The 23,789-nt window shown below is 51.8% G+C and overlaps 1 protein-coding gene across 3 annotated transcripts in view; it reads right to left on the bottom strand.

Moving 5' to 3' along the window:
* The window catches only part of LOC149127717 (uncharacterized), a 203,802-nt gene that overhangs the window by 93,941 nt on the left and 86,072 nt on the right, over window positions 1-23,789 (bottom strand). The window contains exons 1-2 of one of the 3 annotated variants that reach the window (XR_016228788.1): window positions 5,973-6,276; window positions 2,434-2,639 (exon numbers count right to left, since the gene is read on the bottom strand). The exons of 1 other annotated variant lie outside the window; for it this stretch is intronic. The gene's annotated coding sequence lies outside the window, so the exon portion shown is untranslated. Of the gene's footprint in view, window positions 1-2,433; window positions 2,640-5,972; window positions 6,277-23,789 lie in introns of those variants that run through there. One more of the 3 variants, XR_016228789.1, reaches the window with a different exon arrangement.

Below are 23,789 nucleotides of genomic sequence, written 5' to 3'. Positions count from 1 at the left end.
CCCCCCAAATTGCCGCTATGGCCGGTGCACTGCGCCGATCCAAAGCCAGGAGCCAGGTGCTTCTCCTGGTCTCCCATGCGGGTGCAGGGGCCCAAGCACTTGGGCCATCCTCCACTGCACTCCTGGGCCACAGCAGAGAGCTGGACTGGAAGAGGAGCAGCCGGGACTAGAACCGGCGCCCATATGGGATGCTGGCGCCGCAGGCGGAGGATTAACCAAGTAAGCCACGGCGCTGGCCCCATAAATTACTTTCAACATTGACAAGTCCGGCATCACCCATATGCCTCAAGGAAAGCAGCATAAAAGAAACTGCCAAGTGTCTTTGCTTTGGGCTGGTGTTCAAGCTGTACTAACACGACCTGGGTGCCGTTCCCCTCAACTCCAACAAGAACAAGCCCATTCTCCTCGCGAGGCACTGGGTATGCATTGTCTCACTTCACACTCCAGACGACCCAGCGAGGGTGATGACAGCATTCCCTCCTCACAGATGAGGCAGCTAGGCACAGGCAGGTTACATACCTTGCCCAGGTTAGGTGCCCTGACCCAGCTGGAAAGTGAAGAGAGCCACTGGTTATAATTAACCAGCTTCCGGTGATTAGAAGGAAGATTTGGCAGACATATTATGTCTTTAAATAATAAAACATGGGAGGGAGGGGCATTTTTTAACTCAGTTAAGGTAGAGGAATAGTGAAAAGCAGCTGTTGGTAGTAAAAAGTGGGGAGAGCCGAAATCTGCCACTCGGGCGATGAGAACCACCCTGTGGAGCACTAGAACCTGAAGTGCTTGGGCATGGATTTCACCCTCTCTGTACGGCAGTGGTTCACCAGAGGTGACACTGGACAACTTAACCTCCTAATGACTAATTCCAAAAGGACTCCCCCCCCCCCCACACACACACAGCAAAACCGGTTTCACTGTAAAGTTGGAAGCAGGGTGGGGTTTCCTCAGCCCTGAAGTGATGCTACGGCAGTAGTGTACGTACATTCTTTCACGTCTGCGAGAAGGACTCCAAAGGCAGCTTCTAGATCCCAGCTCACGAGAAGCAGCTCAACTGATGTGAGAGCAAGCTCAGGAGCCTGGCTACCTGGGGTCAAGTCCAGGCTCTCTGCCAGCTGCATGACCTTGGACAAGCGTACTTCACCTTTTGAGCTTCAGTTCCCTCCTCCGTAGCACTGGGATAACAATCACAAGACCTATCTGATAGGGTGGTTGTGGGGATGAAAAGAATTGGAAATCAGAAAGCGCTTCACACGATGACTAACAAGCAAGAAGCGCTGTGCACGTGCTGGCTGTTACTGGGTTTAGGATGCCTGCATCCCATATCTGAGTGCATGGTTCCAGCCCTGATTCTTCTACTTCTGACCCCGATTCCTACTCATCACAGCATGGGAGGCAGCAGTGATGCTCAGGTACTTGGGTCCCTGCCACCATGTGGTAGACTTGGCTGGAGTGGCGGGTTCTGGGCTTCAACCTGGTCCAGCCCCTGCAGTTATAAGCATATGGGGAGTGAACCAGGAGATGGGAGATCTGTCTGTCTGCCTCTCAAATAAAATAAAGAATAGAAGTTTAGAAAAAACAGAAATCTATAAAACTAGTAAAGAAATCTGAGATGGGCTTCTGAACAAAATGAAAATGATAAAAATCAGCAGAGTGGTTCCTGAGAGGGAATGGAAGAGCTTACTGTTGGAAATGTGGGGCAGCGGGGTACAGGTGCTTGTCTCTGACTCAAAGAATTTGAGGACTAGACATAAGTAAACATCAGCAGAGAGGCAAGTTTTACTTGGATGCAAAGCAAAAGTACACACTCAAGGAGAGCAGTCGCACTCAACAGTGGATTGCACTCAGGAGTGAGGTTCAAGGCCATCCCTTTCTATGCTCTTGAGGCACAAGGGGGTGGTTTCGGGTTGGAATTTAGTTGAGTAATAAGGAATGGAGTTTGGAGCAGGGTATGAGTATTGCCCATTTCTTTATTATTTTTTGGACCTCTCAGAAGTGTCATGGTGTCTGATGGGAGCAGATGTGTCAGCCATGGTAACCTTATTCTAATGATGTAATAAGTTAAAGGCCATCGGGAAGATGCAGCTGACTGCCAAGTTGGATATTCTTGGACCATGCCAGGTCGAAGCGGTGGTTTTGTGGAAGCTGTGGTTTTTCCACTGCACAGAAGTCGAGTTGGCAGGGGAGAGGGGGTGGGGCTGTAGGGAGGGGCTGCCACAAGGGGTCTTGGGAAATTTCTGGAACTACAATGTTGTTTCTGGAGCCCGGGGAAATAATCACACAAATGTCATTTTACAATAACAGGCGCTGTTTAGATTTTGAGCACTTTTCTGTGTGTGCATGCTTTAACATCACATTAGAGAAATGTAAAAGAGGAAGACGGGGAGGTGAGGAAGAGGAAGAGGAAGGAGGAAGGAGGAGGAAAGAGAGCCTTACCCAGTGTGACCCTGTTACTAAGCACTTTGTGGCAAACGTGCAGCTCACAGAACAGCCAAGCCACATTTTGCTTTTCATTCCTATTTTTCAGGCAAGGAAACTCCAGCATGAAGAGTGGTTAAGCAGCAAATGACGGCTGAATTGGAATGCGATGCCCAAGAAACTGAATGGCCTCTTCCTGTTTGTTACAAGGCCTGCAGGAGGGCCTGGGGAGGAAAGGAACAAAGTGAAAATGAGGAAGAGCCCCACCCCAACTGCAGACAGCAAGTGGGTCCAGTTCCCGAATCTCCCCAAGGGCCCCCCGCGGGTCTGGAGACATGGCACTGGCAGCAGCAGGTCCTAGGGAGTAGCATGTGGCACATCAGAGGTCTTGCAAGCTTGACAAGAGCTGAGTGTCCATCTTGTGGGCCAGGAGGGCTCAGGGCCTGGCAGGTGGGTGTGGACTTAGGGAAGGCTCAGCAGGTGTAGCAACCAGCCATTCTGCTCAGCCGGCAGGGGTGAAGCCCCAGGGGATGTTGGCCTCCCCACTCCGCCACTGGGGGTGCACTTAGATCAGCAGGGGTGGCACACATGGCCACCCAAAATCCCTGGCTCCAGAAAAGAAACCCCTGGAAATTTTCCACTGCCCACTAACATCCTGCCAGAGACCCGGGAGAAGCTGCCACGTGACTGAACAGGGATGGCACTAAGCACCAGAGAGGCCGAGGAGCCCAGACAAACCCCTTTCACAAGGAGGCCAGCTGGAAGCCTAGAGCAGCCAGGACCTAAAGATCGCTCCGTTCACTAGAGGCACAGCTGGAAGAACATAAATGTCTGTCTCTGGGGCCAAACACCTGAAGCTGGCAGCAATTCCGTGCAAACAGGTTTCCTGCAGAACCGAAGGGAGGGTATGGAAAGCAGTGGCTCCATCAGGCCACACAACTCACAAACGACACTCGATGGCTGCAGATGCCACGTGCACCAGCACATGGTCTAAGAACAACTCCAGGTTCCATCTCCCCCATCTCCAGCCCCAACTCTACAGAATGCCACCATGGGTCAGACATACAGTGTGTCGCTCCCCCTCTTCGTGGAGGAACGACACAGGACCCTGCGCTGTTCTTTTGTCTGCTCGGCCCTCCCCGGGTTTGCTGCTGGTTCTTCCCGGGTTGGCTACCGTCCCTTCCACCTCCGTGGAAGGGCGGTTCCCCCTGGCCACTTTCCCCACTTCCCCGGGGGAGCGGCACACCGCCGGCCGGCTCTCTCGGGGGCTGCTCAGGTGTTCCTCATAGATGTTCCCTGTGCATGTTGTCTCTCTCCTCCTTTATAGTCCTTTTCCACCAATCCCAACTCTGCTACCCACACGCCGAGTACGCTGCTCTCCTCCAATCAGGAGCAGCTCCTGCAGCTTGTCAAGTTGGTGAGAGGCAGCTGGGTAGAAGCTGTTTCCTCCTCTCCCAGCGCCATATTGTGGGAGAGCAGATGCACAGAATAAGTCTTAATTCCAGTAACTTAGTCTAGTCCGAGTTGCTCCCAGTTGCTCCCCACACAGTGAGCGCACAGAAATGAGCAGTGGATAGAGAGAGGAGAAGGGGGAGAAAGAGGAGGGAAAAGGAGGCAGACTGACAAATGGGGGATGGGTTAACTCATAGCCACGTACACCACAAAGTGCTCTGAAGAGAGGCCCTGTGCTGCAGGAGAGCAAGTGGCCAGCAGGGAAAACTGCACGGCGGAGCTGTCAGCTTTTGGATCCCTTTGCCCATGGCCAGATGAACTCCCAGAGCAGAACATTCTCTCAGAAGCAAGTTTGTCACCGCTGCGAGTACCACACCCTCAAAGCCAGAGACTCATGGACTCTCGGGGTATTAGAGCTTCGAGAACAGACTCGGAGTCCTTGGGAGGAACCTGGACAGATTTCCAGAACACTGGCCACATCTCCCACGCAACCCTACACCTCACAGCTCTTGTTCATGGAGAATGCTCTTTTCTGCCTGCTGAGAACCTGTAACACAAATGCAAGGACCCACAGCAGCTGGGTGTCAACTGTTTTGTTCACTTCTCTCTCCTTAGCCCCTGGCAGCCATCTGGCACACAGTAGGTGCTCAACCAAGACTTTGAAGAATCAATCAGCAACTTGTCAGAAGAGACCCCCTATCTGGGCCAGATAAAGTCAGAAAAGCTCACGTCAAGAATGACAGCATCTAAGAAAGCAGGGGGCAGCAGACGAGAATTGGGCGGTAGGGACCCATTTATGCAACAGTACCTGGAAACTTCCGGCAGCTCCTTCCTTTGGCACCCACCCAACACAGGCCAGGGCATAAGGCCTGGCAAGACAAGTGGGCCTCTCGTAAGCCCTGTGGCTCCCCACACCCATGGTCTCAACCCCCTCTAAGTGTCAGGCACTGGTGGGGATCAAGGGTGCAGGAGCACACACCGCACCCAGCCCTGGTGGCACTTCCAGTGCCAAGAATCCAATCGTGGTTGCTCTGATCAGAGGCACAGGGGACAAGCAGGGGATGCAGTGGGGCGGGTGTCTCCCGGGGCCCTCCCTAGCCTCGGGCGCGTGTAGGGGAGGCATAGAGAAGGCTCTGGAATCTACATCCAGAAGCTGCTGAAGCTCCCAGTCCCAGGGCAGCACCTTGAGAGCCCCAGCAGAAGAGAATTATCACCCTGGAGGGAATTCTGACCAGCAGGGAGGAAGACTCTGAAAGAGACAAACTGGAGCAGAGTTTTGAGGGACGGTTGGGAGTTGATCAGCTTCCTCCTCCGGGAAAGGGGAAAAGCGTGAACAATGAGGCCAGGACTAGCCTGCGGCATCCGGGGAGGAAAGGAAGCGACCAGAACTTTCCAGGAAGTCCAGCAAGCAGGACAGCAGGGGCAGGAGCCCGCTGTCACCCTCAAGGCATCTGGCATTGACCAGGCCCACAGGGGGACCTCTGGGGGAGGGGGGAGGACGGAGCACTGCCCCCACCCCAGCCCCAAGCATTCGAGGCTGCCAGGAGGCTGGCCCTTTCTCAGGGGGTCTGCACGGCACAAGTGGGGCCAGTTGCAGCTGCACCCCAGTTTCCTTTTGCTCTCAGAACAAGGCACCGGCCATTTCTCTCGGGCGGCATCTCCGACGCCCATAGAACAAGCCTCTGAATTGACTGGGGCTCGTGAGGAGAAATGAGGTCAGTTTAATCATGGCTGATGTCATCAGACCAGCTTTCTTAATGCGAGCCTTGATGGAGGGTGGGGTGGGGAAGGGAGCTGAGGTCACCCTGGAGAACGACACAGGCTGCTGAAGAAGGTTCCAGAGAAAGATGGAGGCGGGCGCAGGGCCCGACCAGGCCTCTGAGGTTTCATTTGCAGGCTTTTATGACCGCAGGCAGCCACCTGTGCCCCGGAGGCCGCTGCACTTTGCCCTCTCAGGCTGGGGGATTCGCACCCACGACGCGGGGCAGCAGGCGAGCGAGCACGGGACCGGAGAGCAAGGAGATGATGACGTCCCAGCGGCCCTCTGCAGCCTGGCCACCCTCTCAGGACTGTCCCAGCCGGCCGTGGCGAGCCTAAGGCCTTACCATGACGAGGAGGGAAGCCGGCATTCAGAGCACAGGCCGTGCGTGCGTGCGTGCGTGCGTGCGTGCCTGCCACAGTGGCATCGCGTCCTGGCCGAAGCAGCATCACGTGAGGTGGAGGTGGAGGTGGTTTGCCGAGGGCTTGTCGGCTTTTACGCATAGCCCAGCGGCCTCAGAATCGAGGCGCCTGAGAACTGAGGAGCTTTCTGCTTCAGGCTGCGGAAAGGCACCCAGGTGAGGCTGATGAGCCACCAGCTGCGGAGAGCCCGGGCCGGAGGGCTCAATGCAGTGCAGACCGCGCATGCGCAGCTAGCTACTCAAGGGTTCCAAGCCGGCCACGAACCATCACCTGGGCGAGCGCCGTAGCGGTTAAGTGGGCCAGGCCTTGTAGAGTAGAACCTGTCTGTTGAGCAGCTTCTGCATACACATTACAGCAGCCTCTGGCCTGCCCTCCACACCATTCAAACCTCCGTCACTTGTTAGATTCCCTGCTGGAAGAGGTCACGGCGGCCTCTGTGGCGCACACGGGAGGAGGGGAGGTTGTACGGTGGGGGTGGGGGTCTTGGGGACAACTTAGTGTCATTCGGCACCTTTGAAGCTTGGTTGCAGGAAGCAAGGCTGCTCTGAGTGTTGGCTTTTGCGGCATAAGGTTGGAAACACACAGGGTCGAGAACATAACGACTCTCCCTCCTAAAGAGAGAGCTGCAGCCCACCGCAGCTGTAACAAATGGCCACAGTGTGGTGGGTTAAAGCTAAGCACGTCTTACCTGACAGTTCTGGAGGTCGAAGTCCGAATGGGTCTCACCGGGCTAAAATCAAGGTGTTTGGCATGGGTGTGCTCCCTCTTGAGACTCCAAGGGAGAACCCATTTCCTTGGTTTTTCCAACTTCTAGCCGTCACTTGCGTTTGACTTGTGGCTTTTTCTGCACCTTTAAGGCCACTGGTGTAGCGTCATCAGCCAGCATCTCTAATTGGCCTTCCTGCCTGCCTCTTTCTCTTATCAAGGCCCATGAGATTATGCAGGGCCCAACCCAGATAGCCCAGGGTCATGTCCACCTTGCAGACCCTTCCTTTAACCATACCTGCAAAGTTCCTCTTACCACAAATGGTAACATCATCACAGTTCTGGGCGGTGGCAGGGAGGGTCCCCGATTGTGCCTACCACAATCGTGTGAAACCAGTGAAGGCAGCCGGCCATGCGCCTGGCACACAAGGACCAGGCAAGGGTCAACTTGCCCGCTCTCTTGCTTGGCCCCGTGCAGGGGTTCTAGAACATTCACACTATCACACTGTACTGCTGCTGCAGAGTTGCTGACTCAGTGGGTCTGAGGTAGGGCTTGAGAGTGTACTTTTTTTTTTTTTTTGACAGGCAGAGTGGACAGTGAGAAAGAGAGAGACAGAGAGAAAGGTCTTCCTTTACCATTGGTTCACCCTCCAATGGCCACTGCGGCCGGCACGCTGCGCCGATCCCAAGACAGGAGCCAGGTGCTTCTCCTGGTCTCCCATGGGGTGCAGGGCCCAAGCACTTGGGCCATCCTCCACTGCACTCCCGGGCCACAGCAGAGAGCTGGCCTGGAAGAGGAGCAACCGGGACTAGAACCCAGTGTGCCAGCGCCGCAGGCGGAGGATTAGCCTAGTGAGCCGCAGCACCGGCCCAGATTGCACTTTTCTAACAGGTTTCCAGGTGATACCAATGCTGCCAGTGCCAGGAAAAGTTTGAGGACTGCTGGTGTAGTGGGAAAGGGGTAACTTCAAAGGCAGGCCACCGGGATTTGCAACCTGCTCTACCACTGAAGAAATGGAACACTCGAGACTTGGTTTGCAGGTGTGCAAAGGGTTGTTGGAAAGCTGAAACAACTTGGAATGGAGCATGGTGGCTCGGGTGGAGTAGAAGTTGAATGACCCTGATTTAGATGTTCCGAGACTCCTCCTTCCTCATTACAGAGTTCAGATTTCCACTTTACGGTGGGATGCAGGCTTTGCAGTGGGCAGACAGCTTCTGCTATGGGCTGAATTAGTCGTCTCCAAAATTCATACGTTGAAGTCCTAACCCCCTGTGTCGCTCCCCGTCTTCGTGGAGGAACGACACAGGACCCTGCGCTGTTCTTTCGTCTGCTCGGCCCTCCCCGGGTTTGCTGCTGGTTCTTCCCGGGTTGGCTACTATCCCTTCCACCTCCGTGGAAGGGCAGTTCCCCCTGGCCGCATTCCCCACTTCCGCAGGGGAGCGGCACACCGCCGGCCGGCTCTTCTCGGGGGCTGCACGGGTGTTCCTTCAGCTAGATGTTCCCCTTAGATGTTCCTGGTGCATGCCGTCTCTCTCCTCCTTTATAGTCCTCCTCCGCCAATCCCAACTCGGCTGCCCACACGCCGAGTACGCTGCTCTCCTCCAATCAGGAGCAAGTCCTACAGTTTATCGGTTGAACTGGAGGCAGCTGTGCGGAAGCTGTTTACTTCTCTCCCAGCGCCATATTGTGGGAGAGCAGATGCATAGAATAAGTCTTAATTCCAGTAACTCAGTCTAGTCCGGTTTCTCCCCACAGATCCCCCTTTCTTTTTATTTTTTGGCGTTGATACGCGCCTGTCTTCGGTGTCCCGCGGCACACACTCTGCTCTACTTGCTAGAGTTGCCACAGGCTCTTACAAGTCCTATCAATCAGGCAAACCGAATCCGGGTCCTCTCTTCGCCATGTTGTGAGGAGGTTTTTAGGCGCTGATGCGTGCCTGTGTTCGGTGCCCTGCAGCGCATGCTCTGGTCGAGCCTGCAGGGGCTTACAAGCCCTATCAGGCAAACCGAATCCAAGCCTTCTCATTGCCTTTTTGTGGGGAGGCCTTACTGATGTTAATTCGTGCCTGTCTTCGGTGACCTGCGGCGCATAAGCTGCTAGCCGCCGCAGGTGCTCATCGTGCTCATCGCCTCACTTAATCAGGCAGACCGAATCCAAGCTCTCACATTGCAGTGTTGTAGGGAGGCCTTTCTATTTCTCTATTTCTCTATCTCCGGGCATTCCTATTTCTCCCATTTTACTTCTATCTTCCAGCATTCCTATTTCTCTCACTTTGCTTCTAAACTTCTATTTCTCTTATCCCTGCAGCTTCCCGGTGCCCGCCCCGAGGCTACTTCTCGGCGGCTTCCCGGCTGAGCCGCTTCAGCCCGCGCCTCTTTCATCTGCGCTTCCTGGCTTTGCGCGGCTTGGCTTCGCGCGCTCCGCGGTCTCCACGCCCTTCGCGTCTGCACCACGGCCTCGCGCCAGCCCCGTTCCCTATCTATTCACGCCCCGTGCTCTCTCTGCACGCGGCGGCTTCCGCGAGTAACACAGCGTAGCTTACGTGTCCGCCACTAGCATTCAATCTAAGTTCCCCGGGCTAGCCTGGCGAATTCAACCCAGCATACGTCTCCGCCCCACGGTTTGGCTTCCCGTCCTTTGCTCCCCGGGCTAATCAGACGGATCCCAATCTGGCTTACGTTTCAGCTTCTGGTTTCAACTTTTCGCCCCCTATTCCCGGGCTAACTTGAGAACCCCAAAGTGGCTTTCGTGTCCGCCTTGGCCTGCCCCCCGCGGCTTCAATTTCCCTAACATTTTTCTCTACCCGGTATGTTTCCCCAAACTTTCCTCCAACGATATTCCTCCCTCATTTCTCCTGGCCTCTCCCCACAGTCCGCGTCCGAGTCTGTTTGTTCTAGCTTTTCACTTTCGCTTTCGACCTTAGAGATTTCTCCCAGCTCCCCCCCGTAGTCCGTATCCGAATCTATGCCTAGGCTTTCAATAGCTTCTTCCGGCACCCTTTTCGTCCGGCTTTTCCCTAGGCTGTTTGCTAGTCTCTCTCTCCGATATTTTCCCTAGGTCTTCCCGTTTCTTCCCTCCTAAGTTTCATATCCGTCCTAGGTTTCCTATCCGAGTCACGGCACCACTATGTCGCTCCCCCTCTTCGTGGAGGAACGACACTGAACCCTGCCTAGGCTTCATATCCGAGTCACGGCACCATTATGTCGCTCCCCGTCTTCGTGGAGGAACGACACAGGACCCTGCGCTGTTCTTTCGTCTGCTCGGCCCTCCCCGGGTTTGCTGCTGGTTCTTCCCGGGTTGGCTACTATCCCTTCCACCTCCGTGGAAGGGCAGTTCCCCCTGGCCGCATTCCCCACTTCCGCAGGGGAGCGGCACACCGCCGGCCGGCTCTTCTCGGGGGCTGCACGGGTGTTCCTTCAGCTAGATGTTCCCCTTAGATGTTCCTGGTGCATGCCGTCTCTCTCCTCCTTTATAGTCCTCCTCCGCCAATCCCAACTCGGCTGCCCACACGCCGAGTACGCTGCTCTCCTCCAATCAGGAGCAAGTCCTACAGTTTATCGGTTGAACTGGAGGCAGCTGTGCGGAAGCTGTTTACTTCTCTCCCAGCGCCATATTGTGGGAGAGCAGATGCATAGAATAAGTCTTAATTCCAGTAACTCAGTCTAGTCCGGTTTCTCCCCACACCCTGAACCTTAGAATGTGACTTTATTATCAGACGGCTTCAGAGGTAATGAATTAAGAAAAGGCCCGCAGTGGGGGCTCAATGCCAGCATGACTGGGGCCTTCTGGGGAAACCACCACAAGCCAAGGAATTACCAGGAGCCTGGAACTGATCATTCCTTTGAATCCTCGGAGGGAGCACGACCCAGCCAATGCCTGCATGTGGGGACTTCCGGCTCCATTTGTATGAGAGAATACACTTCTGCCTGGAAAGCCAATTTCTGGTATTTTGATACGGCAGCCTGCAAATTCATACAACTCCCATCAGATAACGTGCTTGTTGCCCCCCGGGGTTACCTGGTGGTTGCACCCAGGGAGGATGAACAGTAGCAGGGAGCTTCCCTGAGAAATCTGAGACGACCCGGTGCCTGCCCACCAGCCCAGCAGCCACTCAGGGGCCTCCGCAGCTTCCGGAGTCTGCCGTGGACATGCTGGCTTGCCAGGCTCTGCAGGCCCAGGGGGCCTAGCACCAGGCATCGTCAGCTCTGCGGCTGGGCCCTCTGCTGCACTCAAGCCACACACCGGCTTGAGAAATCCCCAGCCAGGAGATGGGAGGCTGTCCCGCGGGGTGGTGTGTTTCTAGAAGGGTGTGTCTAATCCGGAGTTTGGCAAACTTTTTCTGTGAAGTCAGGCAGAAAATATTCTTGTCTCTACCAGCCACACGCTCTCTGTCTCAGCCTCTCTACTCTGCTGTTTTAGCATAAAAGCAGCCAGGGGGACTACATTTTAAAAAATGAGATGGTGTTCCAATAAAGCTTTATTTATAAACATAGGCGCAGCCAGCTGAATTTGTCCAGCAGGCTGTGGTTTCCTAGCCTACCTTGTTCACGTCCCCTGACCTTCACTGATGGGCCTGGGTGTTTGCTTTCAAATGTCGTTTGGTGCTCAGGGTAGCCACCACCCACTCAGGCAGACGGCATTCAGTGTCAAGTTCAAACTTAATTCCAGGTGACATGAGACAGGTTCCAGACACAGGGATGCTGAGCGGGACCTAGCAGCTCCCTCCCTGGTCTGAAGGGCAAATGGTAAAAGAGGCTTTGGTGTAGAGTGAAAAGGCAGGGGCTCTGGCTGCCAACAGGCAACTCTTGAAATGCCTGGGGGCCCCGTGCACAAAGCGCTGAGTCACCGCAGGGGGGGGTTGTCCCTAGTGGGTTAACACCCTGGCTCTGAACTGCAGCTTCAGCTCCAGTCACTCTTAGAACAACAACCAGGGTCTGGATTAGCATTGTTTTCTCCCGCAGGAGAGTGTTCTGTAATACAAGGATCCTATTTCCACTCCACCACCTCCCGCCTTTTTTTTTTTTCTTAAAGTCTGAAACAAGCTCTGAAGCCTGTCAAACTCTGAGTGATGAGGCAGACGTTCAAGCAAACAAAGCTGCTCTCCTAGTGCTGCCCGACACCTGCACCAGCCTGGCAGCCAGCAAGGTGGGGCTGTGAGCAGGCAGCAGCCTTCCCCCAGCAGGAAGCTCCGTGCACGCGCTCGTCTCGGGAAGGAGGGAGCACAGCCACCCACAGCCTCTGCCCTGGCACGGGCACTGTGTTCTTCAAAGCTGTGACCTAACCTGTGCAACTGCTGACTCTCCATTCAGTGCCACCAGCCCGACCCCTAGGCAAAGGGATACCCATACCCCTGCGTCTTGAGAGGTCCAGGGTACTGGGGGCTTAATGCAGGATTTGCTCAACTTCTGCCCTTCTTAACGCCAGCGAGAAGTAGTCCTCAAACATTAAAGCTGGAAGGAAAAGACGGTGTTATGGCTATGTGATGTGATGTCATGTTCCATTGCATCCTCACCTTGACTCCATGAGGTGGGACTTACTCTTCCTGTTTCACAGATGGGGAAGCTGAAACTCTGAGAGATCATGACCATCCAGGAACCCAAGGCTGGAAAGTAGCAGAGGCAGTGAGAGAACCCCTTTCTCCTGTCTCCCGGGCTACTGGTCCTCACGCTGCAGCATCTGGGAAGTTCCTCCACTCGGATCTGGATTGGCCCATGAAAACCCAGCTGTATGCAGAGAAGCTAGCTGAATGGGGTGTGGATTCGGGGGTATACACTGGAGTATCTCCAGAGTAACTGCTGGAATCCGAATCAAGTCTGAGTACCACACTCCCATAAATGTGATCTAGTGGATTTGACTCCAAGTAAAATGGAGTTCTCAAAACACTGGGTAGCCAAGTTGAGTTTGCTGAACACGGACTGCATGGGTTCACTTTACAGGCACGGAAGGAAAATGAGGCTTCAAGGATGTATTGCTGTCATTCTACTTGCAAGGACTCCTAAGGATGTTGCACAGAGGGAAATGGAGGGCAGCCTATTTACATGGACTGAAATGCAGTCACATGGAGAAAAATAGCATGAACAAATAAAGCCCTTCAGAGCACGCAAGGAACTTGTACAGGTTCCTAGCCTGTGAGCCAAGCTGCAGACTGCATGCAGAACTGGCCCTGCTTCTCTGTTTCTCCCTGTTTCCCTCTCTTTTGCAATGTGACTTTATAGCTTCCTCAATGAATGGTAGAGTCCATTTCCCCACTCCTTGTTGCAATGGGCTATTCCTTTGGCAGTAAAATTGGCTGTTGTTTTAGCCAATAGACTGGACCAAAAGTGTCTGCTCACCTTCAGCGCTGCATATTTTTGGTTGCTCCCACAGCCAGGCTGCTAGTGGGTGAGACCACTTGGAGCAGATAAGCTCTCCCAGCTGATGCCATCCAGGACAAGTTGGCTACACCCCACTTAGTAGCCCGCTATGGATGCATGATGCAGTCCAGTTTAGATGGAGCCTACAAGTGCACCACTCTGGTGTGGGATGTTGAGAGCAGAGAAGGACGTGCATGAGTGGGTGTACAGGGGATATAGGAAAGTCTGTATTTTCTGTTCAGTTTTGTGGCAAATCTAAAATCATTCTGAACAAGAAAGGATTTTTTTTAAAGTTTGCTTAGCTTTTCTAGAAAAAGGGAGGGCAGCAAATATGCCTTTGCATACATGTTTATATGCAGGGGAGGAACAAAACCATCTCTAAGTGGGTGGCAAAGGGATAAGTATGGTTCAGAGACACAGAAGCTGGACTTCTCAGGCACACTGTCACTTATAGATTTGACCCGGGGACCATGTAAATACCTCCTGCAATCATGAGATGCAACTGTTGAAATCTCTAAAGGTAAAAGCTAACATGAAATAGAATAATCCAACAGTGCATGGAACTGGCAGCACAACCACACAGAAGCCATTTCCAAGGACTTTAAAACACAGTAAGTTGGGGGTGGGAATTGTGATGCAGTAGGTTAAGCTGCGTGGGACCCCCACATCCTATATCAGAGTGCCGGTTTAAGTCCTAACTAGTCTGCTTCCAATTCAACTTCTTGCAAATTTGTGCCTAGGAAGGTAGCAGCTGATGGTTCAAGTGCTTGGGCTCCTGACACCCACCCAGGAAACCCAGATGGTATTTGGGTCCTGACTTTGGCCTGGACCAGCCCTGGCTGTTGTGGGCATTTGGGGAGTGACCAGTGGATGGAAGATTAATATCTCTCTAGCATGTGTGTGTGTTTTTTTCTCTTACTCTCCTTTTCAAATAAATAAATAAAACTTAACCCCCCCCTCACACACACGCAGAGTAAATTGACTGGATACCCAGAAAGATATGAACAAAAAAAAAAGAGCTGAAAATGATCTTAAATTGTTTTCAATTATCTTGTAATCTGTGGTAGTGCTGGTGTGTTTTGAAATTTCTGTATTAAATCTGGAAAAGTTTATGGTTATTAAAAAATCCAGGACTTTTGACCTAGGAGAAATGAGATATGGATGAAGATCAGTGCAGTTAGGTGAAAAAATCTATAGTCCCAGGGAGATGAGAATTGCAAGTGTTATTATGAGCTTTCGATAATCTTTATATTTAACTTTTCAAATAAGTACTTCTTATCTCTGACTATTGAATAAGCCTGACAGTAGTGATTAGTTCAATAGCATGGAGCACATTTAGTGTTCAGAGTGTTGTCGCCAAATACTGTTTTGTACTAAGAACACTCCCTGTAGGAATGTCCAAATGCAAGGTCTGAGGCAAGTAATGTCAGGAAAGCCTGAATACCTTAAGTCAGAAGAACAAGGAAGTTGCCAGATCACAAGGGTCATGTCTGTAGACACAGCAGCCAATCTGAAGAGGATCCCACTTGTCCAAGATGGGAATATTGGAGCATCTCTGAGAATTCTTTTTAAAAAGGTTTATTTATTTATTTGAGAGGTAGAATTACAGACACAGAGAGAGAGACAGAGAGAAAGGTCTTCCATCTGCTGGTTCACTCCCCAGATGGTTGCAATGGCTGGAGCAGGGTTGATCCAAAGCCAGGAGCTCCTTCTAGGTCTCTCACGTGGATACAGGGGCCCAAGTACTTGGGCCATCTTCTACTGCTTTCCCAGGCCATAGCAGAGAGCTGGAGTGGAAGAAGAGCAGATGGGACATGAACCAGAGCCCATATGGGATGCCAGCACCGCAGGTGGAGGCTTAGCCTACTTTGCCACAGTACTGGCCCCTCAATAAAAATTCTTACTTCGATGAATTAGAGTTCATAATGGTAATGATTTTTGAAAATTCCTTGTTCCTGTTAGCAGACACCAGCGAACCAACTCCTTTAAATATAATTGGTGGTGGCCGGCGCCGCGGCTCAATAGGCTAATCTTCCGCCTAGCGGCGCCGGCACACCAGGTTCTAGTTCCGGTCAGGGCGCCGGATTCTGTCCCGGTTGCCCCTCTTCCAGGCCAGCTCTCTGCTGTGGCCAGGGAGTGCAGTGGAGGATGGCCCAAGTGCTCGGGCCCTGCACCCCATGGGAGATCAGAAGCACCTGGCTCCTGCCTTCGCATCAGCGCGGTGTGCCGGCCGCAGGGCGCCAGCTGTGGTGGCCATTGGAGGGTGAACCAACGGCAAAAGGAAGACCTTTCTCTCTCTCTCTCTCTCTCTCTCACTATCCACTCTGCCTGTAAAAAATAATAATAATAATAATTGGTGGAGCCAGCACTGTGGCGCAGTAGGTTAATCCTCTGTCTGCTACACCAGCAACCCATATGGGCACTGGCTCAAGTCCCGGCTGCTCCACTTCTAATCCATTTCTCTGTTATGGCCTGGGAAAGCAGTAGAAGATGGCTCAAATGCTTAGACCCCTGCACTCGGGTGGGAGACCAGGAAGAAGCTCCTGGATCCTGGCTTTGGATCAGCGCAGCTCTGGCCATTGCGGCCATTTGGGGAGTGAACCAGTGGATGGAAGACCTCTCTCTCACTCATTCTCTGCCTCTCTGTAACTCTGCCTTTCAAATAAATAAATAAATCTTCAAAAGAGAGAGAGAGAGAGAGAGAGAAATGAGATGAAGGGAGGATTAAAAGAGCCTTTAAAGACTTAGCAACTCATTTTAATAGTAATTATCTGAAAACTATAGAAATTTAGATACTGGATAACAAAGAATTATTATCAAATTATTATCACCATTTGAAGAGAGGCATAACAAGTTATCATTTATTGGGAATCAACCATATGCATTGCTTGAGACACCAGCCATTCAGTATCTCATTTAACATTTACAACAACCCTGTGGGAGTAGCTGTTGGTCTCATTTTCCAGTGAGGCCTTTGAGACACAAAGCAGTATTTCCATGGCCTCCCAGCTACTCACCATCAAACCCCTTGCTCACCAGTTTGCTGTTACAGCCAAGTACTGGCTTCAGCCAAAATGCTCAACAACCATGGGATGATTTGGCCAGTATGGAAGATTCTCGCAGAGAAGTGTTGTGAAATAATTTAAGATGATAGTTATGAAAACTTGATGGCTATTTAGAGACATGTTTATGATAAAGCAATCACAGAATTTTATATGTATTCTAATTTTAACTGCATTTGTTATGGATTGAACATGACCTAGTTCCCCAAACTCATGCAAATGTTTAAACTCTGAAGTCTTATGTTAAGGGTTGATGGATTCCGGGTGGATACTCGATCTAATTATAGCATCGGAGAGGTGGACCTGGTGGGAAGTCTTTAGGTCTTCGGAGAGTTGCCCCTCACCAGGGGTTGGTTATCGAAGCTGACTTCAGTATAGCTTCTCGCTCTGCTTCCTGGCTCCCCATGGAATTGTCCCCCAACTCCCACTCTGCCACGACCTCCTCGAGCAGACACCAGACTCGTGGGGCTGCACCATCCTGAACTATGACCCTCCAAACCGCAAGCCCCAAGAAGCCCCCTCCTTTCCCAGAAGCTCCTCCCCACTATGTTAGTTAAAGTAACACAAGCTGAGCAACACCGCCTTGGAAAGCAATATGACCAACCATTGAAAGGGGACAGGGTAAGAGGAGACACTGTTTTCACTGTGATGAGATACACTTTATTTTGACGCTGCAGTTGGTTCTTTCGTGCCAGGTTACTGTCACTGTTAGGATTCTACTTCCGGTTGCAGTCCTGAATTAGTTTTCTATTGCACTGTAACGGATTTCCACACATGTAGGGACTTAGAGCAGCACAAATGGATCTTACAGTTCTGGAAGCCAGAAGTCCAAAATAAATTTCCCTGGCATAAAATCAACGTGTCAGCAGGTCTGTGCCCCTCCCAAAGCTCTAAGGGAGAACCTGTTTTCCTGCCTGCTCCAACTCCTTGTGGTTACCCACATGCTTTCGCTCTCAGTCAGCCGCAGGGCTGTCACACCCCCTTCTGTGACTCCCTGTGTTTATAAAGACCCTCATGATGGCATTGGGCTCCTCTGGGCAGCCTGGGGTAGTGTCCCCGTTTCGAGACCCTTAACTTAATCCTATCTGCAAAGTCCTTTTTACCCTGCAAGGTAAGATACATGGAGGTTTGGGGGATCTTTGAGGAGGCAAATTTCAGCCAACCGCAAGGAGGTGTCCCACCACCTGCTCTGTGCTAACACACCGTGCAGGGCAGCACGTGTTCCTGTGTGATGCTTTCTAGATACGATAGCAAAACCTCGGCAACAAGGTCTTCACCAACTGGGAAAAACAAATAGTGGGAAAAGTAGGCACTGGAACAGGAAAGAGGACAGGAGAGTAGTCAGTGGACATCTATCCCCACAGAGCAGTTTAGAATCCTAGGAGGTCACATCCAGTACACAAAGTCCCTGTTTCCTGCAAGCAGCTGGAATGAGGCTGTTGATACGTGCAGGGTTCCCTAGAGAAGACCGACTCCCATCAGGTGTCCTGGAGCCTCTCCCTGGCCAGCTGAGGCTGATTTGCTTGCTGAACAAACAAAAACAACCTTCCCCTTCCCGGGGGTGGGGCTGTGGCTCACTTGGCTAATCCTCCAACTGCGGCACCGGCATCCCATATGGGTGCCAGGTTCTAGTCCTGGTTGCTCCGCTTCCAGTCCAGCTCTCTTCTGTGGCCTGGGAGTGCAGTGGAGGATGGCCCAAGTGCTTGGGCCCTGCACCCCCATGGGAGAGCAGGAAGAGGCACCTGGCTCCTGGCTTCGGATTGGCGCAGTGCTGGCCATGGCGGCCATTTGGGGGGTGAACCAATGCAAGGAAGACGTTTCTGTCTGTCTCTCTCTCTCTCACTGTCTATAACTCTACCTGTCAAATAAAAAAAAAAAAAAAAGAAGGTATCACAACACAAAGAGTTCTTGGAGCCAGGAGTGAGGAGCAGGAGTTAGCGTTTCCTTCCAGTTTCCCAGAGACTGATGGGAACATGAAGAGAGAACCTCAGCACTTGAGGCTTGGAGAGTTGGGTCCTGAGAGCCCAGAACTGCCCTGGGACAATCACACCACTGTGACGGAAGAGCTGGGAGAGATGCAGCAATGATCTGATGTCACAGTACGCGTCTTTTTGGAAGCCAGAAAGTTGTTCAACCCATCCTCCATGGAACAGAGGACTGATGCCTCCGGGTCTCCTGGGGGCTAGACAAGATGACTTTGTGTCTCCTCTTCATCCCTGTCACTGCGACCCCTGAGCGCACGAGTCAGTTCAAGAAGTGGGGTTCATTCCACACTAGCAGCCCCACTTGCGTGTGCCCTCCTCATGCTATACACACAGGCTCAACTGTGGGGCTCAGAGAGGAACTGTGGCACCAAAACTCGGAGTGCCTTCCAGGTGGTCAGCAGACCTTCCTAATGGTAGAAGTTCCTCAGTCTCATGTCCACAATGATGTCCCTGCCATACCTTCAAGCCCTTCCTTGTGCGTTGGATCTCCTGAGTCTCTGTAGTTCTGCCCCCCTACATTTGCTCTCCTCTCACCGGCTCAGTTCCCCTCACTTTTTAATGTAGATGAACTCATCTCCACCTCCCCTTTCTGGTTCTGGATCTACCACCCCACAGCTGCAGTCCAGACAGGTGCTGTCCTCCTAGCAGCCACAGAGAACTGGACTGTGACCTCTCCTTGGTCTCTCTTGGCTTGGACGTGTGACCTCTCCCTCTACTCTTGGCCCAGGAAAGGGAGCACTGTGTGGTTGATTCTGTCTGCATTGATGCTGCACCACTAAGGGGGTGCAGGTGAAATGAACTTTATTTCCAATGGTTTTGATCATTTGAGTCTGCAACAAACCAACAGTAGGCAGATTAACAGGAGAAAATAATGCCAATCTATTAATACGCATGGGGGCATCACAGGTGAGTGTCCGATAGCCTAATGAGGCCCAGGAGCACACACCCTGCTTCAAAGGGCAGAGGGAAGTGAGCGGTGTGGCGATTTTAAAGGGAGAGTAAAGGACTTTCGGGGGCGATGAATGGGCCCCAAGGACAGACAAGGGGACTAAGTCTTTCTGGGCTACATGTGTGGCACTTGATGTTCAGTCTTTCTGTGATAGGAGTTCCATCTTTCTTGGTTAATGAAATTCCAGTAAGAAGACGGAAGGTAACTGTATTCCTCTTTGGTGGATCTGATCTTGAGGGAATTTCAGGGAAAGGCCTTACCCAACATCTGCTGATTCTCAAGTGCCTTTAATTCAAATCACTCAGTTCACCAAGGTGCCATATTTGGGGTGACATGGTGCCATTCTGTGAACTCCTTCAGCCACCTAGGTTTTAAATAGCAATTCTCTTCCTCATATTGCATAGCCCAAAAGGGAGGAAAAGCATCAATTTATGGGCTAAAAATACTCAGCTTCTAGTCCCAGCATTGACAAGTGACCTTGGGTAAGTAATTTCATTTCCTGAAGATTAAATTTCTCTACTGATAAGAAGCCACAATATGCCTCAGAGTTATTGTGATGTTTAAATGAGAAAATGTGCAGGAATATTTAAAAGAATAGAAGACTACATAGTGGGGGCAGCATTGTGGCACAGCAGGTTAAGCCACTGCCTGTGGTGCTGGCATCCCATATGAGAACAGGTTCGAGCCCCAGCTGCCCCACTTCCAATCCAGCTCCCTGCTAATGCTCCTGGGCAGGCAACTGAAGGTGAACCAAGTCCTTGGTCCCCTGCCACACACATGAGAGACCCAGATGGAGTTCCACGCTCCTGACTTTGACCTGGCTCAGCCCCGGCCATTACGGCCATTTGAGGAGTGAATCAGCAGGTGGGGGAGATTCTCTTCCCCTCTCCCCCCTCCACTCTCTAACTCTTCCTTTCAGATAAATAAATAAATCTTTTTTAAAAACGGATTAAACTTGAATTTCTATTACCATTAGCCAGGAAGCTATTTATGCAGTCAGTGATCCATCGACAGATCAGTGAGTGGTGGCTTTGGTTGTTTTTCCCACACTGTGCCCCAGACAGCTGAGTGATAAGGAAAACCAAAATGGGTTGACTCAATGGCCAGTTCAGCTGGTTTGAGAGTCAGGCTCTCAGGCTGCCAGGTGCAGACAGGCCACCCACATGCAGCGGGTAATGGGGCAATGGTGGGTGGTCCTGAGAAGCAACTGGCATTTTCCACAGTTGTGGAGGGAAAGAAGAGAGTGACAATGTCACGGGAGCTGACGTCATGGGAGCTGGCCAGGCCAGGCCTTCTCTACATGAGGTCCTCTACTCTTTCCCATCTGAGCCAAACAAAGGCTATGAAAATACAAGGTGAGGTTCCCTTTGGGTTTGGAGGCTACTTTTTATTGACTGTTAAAAGTTCCATTGCTGTGTTTGCCCCAGCAATGCTGACTTCCGAGATTAACTGATTTCTTTAGCACTGTTGCTTCAGTCTTGTTTGTTTGCTTTTACTCTAATCAGCAGATTTTCATCTGGGGCCAGTGTTGTGGCACAGCAGGTTAAATTGCTGCCTGCAGTGCCAGCATCCGATATAAGCACCGGTTCAAGTCCCAGCTGCTCCACTTCTGATCCAGCTCCCTGCTAACGCCCCTGGGAAGGCAGCGGAAGATGACCCAAATGCTTAGGCCCCTGCACCCACATGGGAGACTAGGAGGGAGTTCAGGCTCCTGATTTCAGCCTGGCTCTGTCCCAGCCATTGCAGCTACTGGGGAGTGAAACAGTGGATGGAACATCTCTGTCTCCATCTCTCCAACTCTATATTTCCAATAAATAAATAAATCTTTTTGAAAATCAGTTTTCAACTAAAGCAAGCCTTGGTGATGATGTAGGCCCCCCTAAGATGCTTCTCTAAATAAAAGATCTCATAACTAACCCAGTTTTGGAAATGGAGTTCCATTAAAGAGTTCCATGCCCATTTGCATTTTAGAGCTCCTAAGATGTCCTAAAGAGATTTGTTAGCTTCATTTAACTCCAAGTTGTGCAAACACAAATCTCTTCATACACCCTTCTCTATTCTGGTGGGCTTTTCAAGTTCATGGAAAATCCCCATTGTCTTCTAAAATGTTTCCACATTTTTGTTTGAAAGGCAGAACAAGGGGCCGGCATGGTGGCTCACTTGGTTAATCCTCCACCTGTGGTGCCGGCATCCCATATGGGTACCGGGTTCTAGTCCCGGTTGCTCCTCTTCCAGTCCAGCTCTCTGCTGTGGCCTGGGAGGGCAGTGGAGGATGATGGCCCAAGTGCTTGGGCGCCTGCACCCGCATGGGAGACCAGGAGGAAGCACCTGGCTCCTGGCTTCAGATCGGTGCAGCGCACCGGCTGTATCAGCCATTTGGGGGGTGAACCAATGGAAGGAAGACCTTTCTCTCTGTCTCTCTCTCTCTCTCACTGTCTAACTATATCTATCAAATTAAAAAAAAAAAAAAAGACAGAACAAGAGAAGCAGCACTCACACTTGCTCATTCACTCCCTGAATGCCCACAGTTCAAGGAATGGGATTAGAAGACACAGCCAGGAGCCAGGAACTCAATCTAGTTCTTTCACATGAGTGGTGGGAACACAATGACTTGAGCCATTGCCACTGCCTTCTAGGGTCTGCATTAGTAGGAAGCTGGAGTCAGGAGCCAGAGCCAGGTATCAAAACCAGGCACACTGATAAGGCATACAGGTATCTTATCTGGAATTGTAATTACTGTGCTCAGTGTCTGCCCCACTTTATTACTCTTTTTTAATGATAGATTTGTGGGGAGCAACTCGGACTAGACTAAGTTACTGGAATTAAGACTTATTCTATGCATCTGCTCTCCCACAATATGGCGCTGAGAAGGGAGAAACAGCTTCTACACAGCTGCCTCCAGTTCAACCAATAAACTGTAGGACTTACTCCTGATTGGAGGAGGGCAGCGTACTCGGCGTGTGGGTAGCAGAGTTGGGATTGGTGGAAGAGGACTATAAAGGAGGAGAGAGACAACATGCACAGGGAACATCTATCTGAAGGAACACCTGTGCAGCCCCCGAGAGAGCCGGCCGGCGGTGTGCCGCTCCCCCGCGGAAGTGGGGAAAGTGGCCAGGGGGAACCGCCCTTCCACGGAGGTGGAAGGGATGGTAGCCAACCCGGGAAGAACCAGCAGCAAACCCGGGGAGGGCCGAGCAGACAAAAGAACAGCGCAGGGTCCTGTGTCGTTCCTCCACGAAGACGGGGAGCGACAAGATTCATTTATTTAGAAAGTCAGAGTTGGGGCTAGTGTTGAGGCGTAGCAGATAAAGCTGCCACCTGCAGCGCTGGCATCCATATGGGCATCGGTTCAAGTCCCAGATGCTCCACTTCCAATTCTTCTCCCTCATAATGCGCCTGGAAAAGCAGCAGATGATGATCCCAAGTCCTCGGGCCCCAGCACCCACGTGGGAGACCCAGATGAAGCTCTTGGCTCCTGGCTTCGGACAAGCTCACCTGCAGCAATTGTTGCTATTTGGGGAGTGAACCAGCAGATGGAATATCTCTCTTTTTGTAACTCTGCCTTTCAAATAAAACAAATTATATATATATATATATATAGCGCCAGAGTTTCAGAGAAGGGGAGAGAGAGATCTTCCACCTCCTGGTTCACTCCCCAGATGGCCACAACAGCCAGCACTGGGCCAGGCAGAAGCCAGGAGATTCGTCTAGGTCTCCTATGTGGATGGCAGGGGCCCAGGCACTTGGGCCATCCTCTGCTGCCTTTTCCCAGTCCATCTGCAGGGAGCTGGATCAGAAGTGGAGCACGATTAAAAAAAAAAAGAAGTGGAGCAGCTGGGACTCGAACCAGCACCCATATGAGATGCTGGCACTGCAGCTGGCATTACTCTCTATGCCACAGTGCCAGCCCCCTCTTTAGTACTTTTTTTTTTTTTTTTACAGGCAGAGTGGACAGTGAGAGAGAGAGAGACAGAGAGAAAGGTCTTCCTTTGCCGTTGGTTCACCCTCCAATGGCTGCCGCGGCTGGCGTGCTGCGGCCAGCGCACCACGCTAATCCGATGGCAGGAGCCAGGTACTTATCAAGGTGTCCCATGGGGTGCAGGGCCCAAGCACTTGGGCCATCCTCCACTGCACTCCCTGGCCACAGCAGAGAGCTGGCCTGGAAGAGGGGCAACCGGGACAGAATCCGGCACCCTGACCAGGACTAGAACCCAGTGTGCCGGCGCCACAAGGCGGAGGATTAGCCTAGTGAGCCGCGGCGCCGGCCCCCTCTTTAGTACTCTTAAAGAACATTTTGACAATCAATAGAAACATGAGGGTACTTCCAAAAGGACATGGAAATGGAATTTAGAGATGTCTAGTTTGGTACAAAAAGTTCTTGAAGTTCATGTAGAAAAGGGTCTTCCAAAAGCCCATATTATGCAACAACACGCAAGCATGGTTCAGGTGTTCACAGGGCTATTTCACCTTAATGCACACTGCCCTGTGCTGGAGAGGTTGGCCTGTGTGGACTGAACCATCAGTCTCTTGCCTTCTAGCTGCTGTGGGTCCAGCCAAAGGACACTGGAGCCAAGGAATTTTTCTCCCTAGCATCTTCTTTTCAAGGTTGCTGCCTCCAGCCACCTCATGGCCACTGTGGCTCTCTGTGTACAGTCATCCCCTCCGGGCTCCAGTACCCAATCTTCT

This window comes from Oryctolagus cuniculus, chromosome 2, assembly GCF_051225735.1.
Source record: "Oryctolagus cuniculus isolate XC-2025 breed Fujian yellow rabbit chromosome 2, ASM5122573v1, whole genome shotgun sequence".
Lineage (NCBI taxonomy): Eukaryota > Metazoa > Chordata > Mammalia > Lagomorpha > Leporidae > Oryctolagus > Oryctolagus cuniculus.
The sequence above is the reverse complement of the archived record's forward strand: the minus strand, read 5'-3'. Positions and strand labels throughout refer to the sequence as shown.